Source organism: Macrobrachium nipponense, chromosome 1 (genome assembly GCF_015104395.2).
Source record: "Macrobrachium nipponense isolate FS-2020 chromosome 1, ASM1510439v2, whole genome shotgun sequence".
Lineage (NCBI taxonomy): Eukaryota > Metazoa > Arthropoda > Malacostraca > Decapoda > Palaemonidae > Macrobrachium > Macrobrachium nipponense.
Window position 1 is genome coordinate 94,348,718 of NC_087200.1, and position 10,796 is coordinate 94,359,513.

The window sequence follows — 10,796 nt, forward strand, 5'->3', positions numbered from 1 at the left end:
TCAAGGCTTCCTTTTTTTTATGGCTGCTTTCAGACATTCCATCGAAGGCCTGCGCCATTACACTACAGGTACTCATCCCTTCTAAACCAAACCCTCAAAAGGAAACAGGCCCACGGGAGACGCATAGGCCTATGGAAATGCTTGATAACAGGGGACTTTGGGTAGGAGTTATAAACTGTAGCCGAGTCAAGGATGTGATATTAGGCCTATTCGAAACTGACGGACGGAAAGGATTATGAGACGCTTGGTCTATAGGCTTTGATGAATGGTTACCGTGGCGTGGATCACGGAGGCAAAATGCCTTGAGAGGCATAAAACCAGTTATAGTTATAGATGAGGATGTGGTACAGCTATTTTGTTTTTTCAGTACTCTCTCTCTCTCTATGAGCACATACATGTGCAAATATCCCATTTAATCAGTCATATGAATGTTATAAACCTATTTATTGTGTATAGGTCTAGAAAATAGTTTTAAATGCATGTAGGAGGGAAACAGGCTCACAAATACCCATTTACATCGCACATCCGTATTCAGTCTGAATAATTACTAGACTGAAAATTCTCGAGGAACTCCTACAGGGTAAAGTAACACGTTGAATATAATAGCATTACAGCATTGCCTTTTAATGGCAATGATGTCCAATTTAGTAACAAACTAACAATAATAGTCGCAGCGGTTCTACTTTAATGATGTGAGCTAAATAACAAATTGTAATGTTGCTATATATTATAAACTCATTTCCTTGCCCTTATTTAAGTCTCTTGATCAGTATATATATATATATATATATATATATATATATATATATATATATATATATAGTGTGTATGTGTAGGACGTATCGTCTTCCAATAGAGTGTCGTCTTCGAAAGGCGGAGGTGTAATTGTAAGTCATATGACTGTAGTTCGATTTACCATAAACCTGAAGAAAGACCGTCTCTTGATATGGTGTCAAACAACTTAACAGAGAGTAGCACTACGATCTGGTAACTGTTCTTGATAATACAATATATGTATATATACACACACACACATATATATATATATATCTGTAAGGCCCAGGGTTTTTGATTAATAATATATTGTCCATGTGTTCCCTGTGACCTGTGGAATGTGGAGAACAGTGTAGAGGTGACGACCTGAGAGTAGCTGTCAATGAGATTCTGGGGATGGCGTGAGATAAAAATGATTAGTTCGACAAGTCAATGCACGACAGTTTTATGAACTCTTCTCAAAGTGCCTTTGGGAAACTGGTTGTAGCCAGTAATATGAGGCATTGTTGAAGTGTGCATTCGTATGTGCGTGTGCGCCTCTTCTATTCATAATGTATCACTAGCCAAGTCTATGGGAAGACTTGCACAGAGATTCGTGGGAGGAAGGCAAAGCCACGATGGCAGATGCCAAAGTGTTTTTATTTATCAGTGAGTGAGATATTCCGGCTGCAATGGGTGAGTTGAATTACTTTAGCCAAGTTGAAGTGCTTTAGCCAAAGGGATGGCTTGTTTGATATCTTGTAAGATGTTCCATTTTATTAACTTTGTCTTTAAACTTGTGTGTACTTACCGGGATGTGTTCTGTATCTTTGAAACAGACGATTCTGGTACTTGTGGAATGCAGAGGGACAAAGAGTTCCCAGAGGGGTGTAGACTTTTTTTTGGTGACTAGACATTGTACTGTTTTTGAGTTAGTCTGTAAGACTGGATTACTTGGTTGATTGATTTATTTATTCTTGTTAATAAACGTTAATGTTATGACGCAACTCTCTCATATTCATTACCTGTTAGAATGGAGAGAAAGAGGTGGAGAGAGAGAGAGAGATTCCTTGCCGAGAGAGAGAGAAGAGAGAGAGAGAGAGAGAAAGGTTATGAGTAATGGGGTCTGCCTTCCGTTTCGTGTCCACGCTTACCTTATGAATAATGGGGGGGAAGAATCCCCCCAGTTACAGTGGTGGCAGACGGTTAAGAGGGGATATAAAAGTCTTCTTTCTTTTTTATGCCTGGGAACGCCAATGTAGAGATGGGTGGCCAGTTAGAAAATAAAAGGGGTTATGGTTTAGCGATAGTTTTCGAACAACAAAGCCTTGGTGGGATTGTGGAAAATCGTTAAACTGTTAGTTTTCAGTTACTTAGTGAGAAAAAATGAGAAAATATCTGTCTGTTAACTGTGCTAAAGGGAGGGAAGGATTTTATTGGACTCAGCATTTTTCCCAGGGAGTCAGCCTAGAAGCAGTGAGCGCACCCAGTGTGACTTTTGCTTGTGTAATGACGAGTGTATTCCGAGATACCCATGCGGGTGTTGTGCTTAATGCATATATCACTGCCGCGTTTTACGAGAATTTCGAGTTCCTTTTGTTCCCATTATGGAGTGGTGAGTATTAAAAAACTATTGTTTATCAAAGGGAGAGGGTTTTTGTTTAAATATTTCAGGGTTATGGGATTGGTTCAAGAGGTCAACAATTTTTCTTGTCTTTGCCCCATGGTGACGTATTTTCTTTATTTGCACGTGTTTATAATAGACGTATGCATTCGTCTTTGTTTAAAACATAGGAGTGTATTTTTCTATGCATGTGAACTGTGCTTAGATAAATACTTGGCTTAAAGACAAAGCGGCCACAATTTTACGGGCTCAGCACATTTCTGCAGAGAAGCGCGTTGTATTGCGAGGGTACCATTGGCCTCCCTCGAGAGATAGTGCAGGGATGGGCACTAGTGTATACCTTGGGAAGGGGTCCTCAGACTGTTCAAGGGGAGATGGGGGATACTGCTGGTATGCCTCGGGCTGTTCTGTCGCTTGACTGAGGGGTTGTTCTCAGGGGGGGAGAAACCTTTTTTTTCTCAGTGTGGGTGAACTCCCCCTTTCTTTTTTTTTTCTTTGTCGGGCTGTTGAAGACAAGTCTGGCCTTGACATTGGATGCTAAGATATCAGCTGATTGATAAGTTGATGAAGTGAAACGCCCGTAGAGTCTTTTTTTTTTTTAAAGAAAAGAGATTTTTTTTTCTCCCTTGGAGGAAGAGAAAAGGAAATAAAAAGCGAATTGAAATGCATTGTATGGGAGTATGTTTTACTTGTGCCTTGAAAGACACAAATATAAGGGGGATACACAGATTATTTTTTTATTGTGTTGGAGAAATTACTTTGAAATGCCGATGATTGGTGTTATATCTGTGTTGTGTGGCAATGGTGTTATGTCATGGTGTATGCTGGAGAAATTGTATGTCATAAGATTCAGCAATACTGTGTATGCTATTTGAATTTCACCTTTACTTGAAATTTTTGCAAGAGAATTATTGCTATGGAGAGTTATTATTATTATTAGTAATTATTATACTTGAGATGTGTCACGGGAGGTTTGCTTAAATATAATTATCATTACGGGAGAATTGTTTTACGAGAGATTTGAGATATTTCATGGGAGATTAGTTGATAATTATTACAGATAATTATTACAAGGAATTAATGGGAGAAGTCTTGTGTTAATTAATTGTTGAGTTCTTGTAACTTTGGAGAATATTTCAGTGATTCACGGGGATGAGTTTTGCTGAATCTTGATGAATCTGGCTGAATCTTGGTGAATTGTGTTGAAACTTGCTGAACTTTTGCTGAATTTTGTGCTGAATTTTTGGAGAATGGACAAGCATTAACATTGGTGATATTTTTTGTACTGATACTGGTGATTTTGATGATAGCAATTTTTTTTGGTGATTTTGTGATAGTGATATTTCTGATACTGATTTTTTTTATACTAATACGTGGGCGTTTTAATGCTATCAAGGGAGGTGAAATCTTTTTTGAATATTGGGAGGAACTAACAACACATTATTTTAGTTTTTTTCCTTTTTTTATGAGTTCAGCATATAATTGCTTGACATCTGATGAGTTACGGGAGATAGTTAATGGTGCCGTTGATTTTTCTTTTCTCCTTTTTTGGAAATTAGCCATCGCTGACACAAGTTTTTTTTTACCAAGGGTGAATTTGAGTTTATTTTTTCTCTCCAGTTAGTGTGAATATTATCTCAGTTCGTGACTTAGAGTCATTGTTCGGGAACGTGTTCGTGTTTTAGCTATTTGATGCTATAGAGTAATATATGGGAGAATTTTTTTTTGCACGTTTTGAATGCATATGTAATGGCACTACATTTTTTCTCTGGATATTTGTGTTCCAGAAATTGTGAGTTTTTTTTGCACAATACCCTTGTCGTATTTGTGACAACTTTGTGAGAGATAGGAAACTTGGTTAAGTTTTCTAGTGACTTATGTCGTAGTGCATATGGAGAAGTCTTGGCTAAGACACTTTGAACTTGGAGTTCTGTTATAATGACTTGTGGCACATTGGTGATTTTTTCTAGAATTTTCTAGACAGTTTTATTTGCCGAGTTTTGCTTTTTTTTTAGCAATTATGCTAAATGGAGAGAGTTTTTATAGTTTTTGACTATAACATTGAGTTATTCTTTGGAGAATTGGAGTTATAATTGAGATATATTATTTTGGAGAGATAATTGGAGGTATATATTATTTTTGAGTTATATTTGAGATATAATATATGGGAGATATATTTTTGGCCATTTTTGATATTTGCCAATGTGATGAGAGCTATGTTTAGTTCAATTATTTTGCAGCCATCTTTGTTGCAAATGGGGACACATATTGGAGATTATGGGGCAATATTTGTGAGGAGTGAGTTAGTTGCCTTGAGAGCACATTTTTTGGAGATATATTTTTTGGAGCCTTGTTTTGTTCCACATGGAGTATTGGGGAATTAGAGGTAAATATTTTGTATTTGCCGAAATAGAGGTGATTATTCTCTATTCTTGGAGTGGTGTTTTTTTTACTGACATGTGGCTATTGGAGAAATAAGAGAATAATATAATGGGGTTGGTTATTAACCAAATGGAGGAAATATTTTTATAACCGGAGTGGTGTTATTATTAATATGGTGTCTCATAATTATATATGGAGTTGGAATTAATCTTGGGCGGGTGACCCTTTTTTTTGTGGTTATGGGAGTTTTTTCGAGACAAGAGAAGATTTCTGTGGTTCTCTTCTTTGATTTCGTGACTATTTAGAGGCGAATGGCATTACTGCATTACGAGTCATTTGGAGATGTGTGCATTTTTTATGTTCACAAGTGTGTTATTCTTGGAGAAGTATAATGGGGTAGAGTCATGTTGAGAGAATAAGTCTTCGAGACAATTTTTGAACACATTAGTCATATGCTGGAGTTAATTCTGTGAAATGTGTCAGTTAGACCTTTTTTTCTAGAGAATCATGAGTTTCCAAACTTATGTGCCTGACTAGACAATTCTTATGCTGATGTCTGAGCATACGTCCGCAGGCGATTTTTCTGCTGACAAGCGATGTGATGAGCGGTGTGTGATTCTTTTCCTCTGATGGTGACAAATCAGAATTTTTGCAATATATGGAAATGTTGACAATAGCATTTCATGAAAGCGGATGTGTGAGAGTTTGCTTTCTGGCAAATTCTGTGGCTTTACATGGAGCATTTCTTGGGATAAACGCGGGAGTTATGCATATTATACATGTATTATGTATTTTGTGATTGGGGAAATCTACTTGTGATTATCTTTTTTTTATTTTTCTTCCTTTTCCTTGAGAGATATAATTTGGGGATTGAGCTTAAGTAGCATTTCTTTTTTGGACGGGAGATTTGATTTTACCGGGAGATGTAATTTTTCTGGGGTTGCTGCTTACGTAAATGGGAGTTTGACATTAAGTCTCATTGTAATTAATTATTGAGCAGTAAAGGGGTTTTTGCTGTTAAAAGTTGGAGATTTTTACTGATTTTGTGGGTTGTTTAAATATCAGAACTTGAGAGAACATTCTTTGGGTCTGGGTGTGTTACGTGATTCTTTTTCTTTCTTGAGCTCTTTACGATTTTTTTTTTTTTTTTTTTTATTTTTTTTTTTTTTTTTTTTGTGAGCACATTCGAGTTTGAAATGTGAGTGCAGAATTCCGTGGAGTTGCTGTGATTTCTGAGTTGTGTGTGTGCTGATGTGTGAGTTTGGAGAATTGAGTTGGAGAACTTGATGTTTTTTTTTTTTTTTCTTTGAGAGTTGCGATAATGACTTATCATTTTAGTAGTCATATTAAGGGAGTTAATTGGGAGACGTTCAGTTAGTATTTCTGACTTTTTGAGATCATTGTTTGATAGAAGTAGTATGTCTGGGTTAATTTTCTTAGATTGACCAACGACTTGACATACATACTAACATACACCAAAAAAGTCGTTCCCCGATGCCAGCAAGACGTCCACCAGCCGTGAGGTTGCTGCCATGTTGCCCAGGATGATTACAAGTATTTCCATGATGGTGATCGCGCGAGAATTCTACAGCGTGTTTTTTGGGGATCTGCAGAAGCCGTGAGAAGTCTTCTACGATGAGGGAGGCATTCCGTCTTCCTACAGTTGCTACAGCCTGCTATAGCCTGTTGCTGTCTGTGCAGCTACTTGCAGACAAGCGAAGAGGGATATTCAAGAATCCTAATGCAGAAAATATGAGAGAAAATGCGTCTTGTGTTATTGGGAGATTAAAGCGTGATAAGACTTTATTTTATAATGCCAGAGACGTGCAGTTTTACTTATATTCTGTTTTAAGCCGGCCAGTGTTTTGTGTTATAAGCAATTTTGCTAGGCGGGAGCTAGCATTTGTGCGAGGCCGAGCTATCTGTAAGGCCCAGGGTTTTTGATTAATAATATATTGTCCATGTGTTCCCTGTGACCTGTGGAATGTGGAGAACAGTGTAGAGGTGACGACCTGAGAGTAACTGACAATGAGATTCTGGGGATGGCGTGAGATAAAAATGATTAGTTCGACAAGTCAATGCATGACAGTTTTATGAACTCTTCTCAAAGTGCCTTTGGGAAACTGGTTGTAGCCAGTAATATGAGGCATTGTCGAAGTGTGCATTCGTATGTGCGTGTGCGCCTCTTCTATTCATAATGTATCACTAGCCAAGTCTATGGGAAGACTTGCACAGAGATTCGTGGGAGGAAGGCAAAGCCATGATGGCAGATGCCAAAGTGTTTTTATTTATCAGTGAGTGAGATATTCCGGCTGCAATGGGTGAGTTGAATTACTTTAGCCAAGTTGAAGTGCTTTAGCCAAAGGGATGGCTTGTTTGATATCTTGTAAGATGTTCCATTTTATTAACTTTGTCTTTAAACTTGTGTGTACTTCACGGGATGTGTTCTGTATCTTTGAAAACAGATGATTCTGGTACTTGTGGAATGCAGAGGGACAAAGAGTTCCCAGAGGGGTGTAGACTTTTTTTTGGTGACTAGACATTGTACTGCTTTTGAGTTAGTCTGTAAGACTGGATTACTTGGTTGATTGATTTATTTATTCTTGTTAATAAACGTTAATGTTATGACGCAACTCTCTCATTTTCATTACCTGTTAGAATGGAGAGAAAGAGGTGGAGAGAGAGAGAGAGATTCCTTGCCGAGAGAGAGAGAGAGAGAAAGGTTATGAGTAATGGGGTCTGCCTTCCGTTTCGTGTCCACGCTTACCTTATGAATAATGGGGGGGGGGGGAAGAAGTACCCCCCAGTTACATATATATATATATATATATATATATATATATATATATTATATATTTTATTTTAAAAACGGGAGAAAATCTACTAACGTACAGTGGTTTGGTGATCATCAATTGGTATATCGCAAATTTAAGAAAAAATTAAAAAGAGAACAGAAGCTGATGAAATTATATTGAAAATGATGCACAAAAATGAAAAGTCGGTTGATTTTCATCACACGATAAAATGAAATTATATGACAAAATTTCCTTTTGTTTTGAATATCAGCGAAAGTTTACTATTTTGTGTAGCGTTTTCATGATGCTTTTTTTTTCAAATAATTCTTAAATTTTGATTCACCCCACTGGTTATCACCAAACGTTGTACAAGTGTAGTTTTTTCACTCTTTTTAATACAGCATATATATATATATATATATATATATATATATATATATATATATGATATATATATATATATATATATATATATATATATATATTGTAAATATATATATATATATATATATATATATATATATATATATATATATATATATATATATATATATATATATATATATATATATATATATATATATATATATATATGCTATGTTAAAAAGAGTGAAAAAACTACACTTGTACAACGGTTTGGTGTTAACCACTGGGTGAATCAAAATTTAAGAATTATTTGAAAAAAAAGCATCTTGAAAACGCTACACAAAATAGAAAACTTACGCTGATATTCAAAATAAAAGGAAATTTTGTCATATAATTTAATTTTATCGTGTGATGAAAATCAACCGGACTTTTCATTTTTGTGCATCATTTTCAATATAATTTCATCAGCTTCTGTTCTCTTTTTAATTTTTTCTTAAATTTGCGATACACCAATTGATGATCACCAAACCGCTGTACATTAGTAGTTTTTCTCCGGTTTTTAAAATACAGAGCCTCTAGACCTATAATTATAGCGTGCTTGAGGTAGAATAAATAGGCCAATGAGAAACCGCCCAACTGAGTAGGCTGGATGTCAAGTTAGGCCTAAGGCTGCATCCCATGTATGGTTTTAATAGCTGGTGAGATGCGTATAATCAGACTTTTTTTTCGTTTTTGTATAGAGATTGTTCCTTTGCGGTTAAGCAAAGGAATTAATTTGCACGAGAGAAAATACATCTTGTCACAGCTCAATTTATCTGATTTAAAGTTTTTAAAGAAATTATTAGTCTAGCTGTCAACTATTTGATGATCGTTTCCATTCATTGTATTTAACATTATGTCCGCATATACATGTAAATTCACTCACTCACACACAGTGTGTCACAGTAAATGCCCAGAGTCTGCAGCTATTTTCATAGCTAGAATTAATGAATGCTTGAAAGGTAATCATACTCCAAGAAATAATTTGGAAAGTAACCTTTTTTCCCCCTGCAACGCTAGCGTTACATAAGCAAATGTAAGGCACAACACATGAACAGACACTGATGGAGAGAGAGAGAGAGAGAGAGATCTGTTTATACAGCTATAAGGAGACACCAATGACAAGCCTTCAGGCAGCGGTGTACTTTCCCTCCTGAGATGATTACAGGGTCATTTTTCCTTTCCTCTCTCCCGTAAACATACGATTTATAATCCGGCTCTGTGACAGACAGATGGGAGCTAACTCAGCCGAGAGGTAATGCGGTTCAGAGAAAGAGTGATTTTGGTTGGTCGTGTGTCTTGCAGGTGTATATACTCTGGTTTTTTTTTCATCTGTCCCTCTGCCTGTGGTGTTTTCGTATGGTAACACTGCGTCCCGGGCTTTAAATAGTTACGCTATGTCTAAGTTTTAGGTGGATAAAAGGATATCTGGGTGTACATTTGCAACTGAAAAGTGTTTTAATAATTTACTGTATGCGAATTACACCATTAATATTCGAAATATGATATTATTTAAAGCCCGGGACGCAGTGTTACCATGCGCAAACACCACAGGCGGATGGACAGATGGAAAAAAACAAGAGTATAGTTATCAACGACTGTTGGAGACCAGGGACGAGGTATGATCATGATGACGTGCTGGCTGCGCGCATCTTCACAAGAGTAAGCCAATACTGCTGCCTAGACTTACACTCATGAGTTTTATATACATTCAGTCTTTTCCATAACTTGAAGTGTCCTGGGGCATCTTCACAAGAGTAAGCCAATATTGCTTCCTAGACTTACACCAATGACTTTATATACATTCAGTCTTTTCCATAACTTGGAGTGCCCCAGGAAAAACTACGCAAATTATATGAATTAATTACTTTATTGTGGATGATACCTCTCAGCAAATATCTTCAAGCAGGCAGTTTCATATAGCTATCTAACAAATGGCCCATTATAGCAATGCGCTAAACCTCCTGTACACATTTCCTCATTTATGATTTTTTATTGAGAGAAGTTCAATCTAAAAATTTAAGAGAAATTCCCTTTATTTGAGTGGCCACAAAAGATAGATTGTATACGATGAAAATATCAATTAGTAAACTGCGAAAACTGCAAAGAACCAGAAAATGTGGTGCGTTTGATTTATTTCTGAAAGTGTAACAAGAAACCGGTTAATTGGCTTTGTGATTTATTAAATGAAATGTGTAACATCAAGACAAACAGTTTTTGAAAATTTTAATATTGGATTTTGAAGCACACTTAAAAAAAAAGGACAGGAACACTGCTGTAATTTTGATTTGTGATTATGTTGTTGGGACCTGGTTAGCCCACAAAGCAGGAATAAAAGATAAAAGCGATGGTATAAGACGGTTTATAAAATCAAGGATAATGAAATATATATATATATATATATATATATATATATATATATATATATATATATACTAATAAAATCTTATATGGGTAACTACAGAAAAATATTAACATTGAAATGTATACAACATTATTTGTAAAATGTACACACTAATTTTTTTTAAATTCTGATAAATTTAAGTCAACTTTGATAAAATTCTGCATGTAATACTATTAAAACTAAAATATTGTATATTTTCTCAAATAAAAGTTAAAAAAGTCACCTCTTTAGCAATTTTATGATCGTCATCTCTCCTTCGTACATGAACTAAACATTCCGAACACTGATTCATCTTGCACCTACATGTACCTTTACTTCCACATTTCTCACCTTTTAAATTTTCAGGTAACATATACTGTGCAAATAACTGTGTCACCAATTTCAACCCCTTTTCTTTCGTTCACATTCAATATCCTCACTACAGTTTTATAAA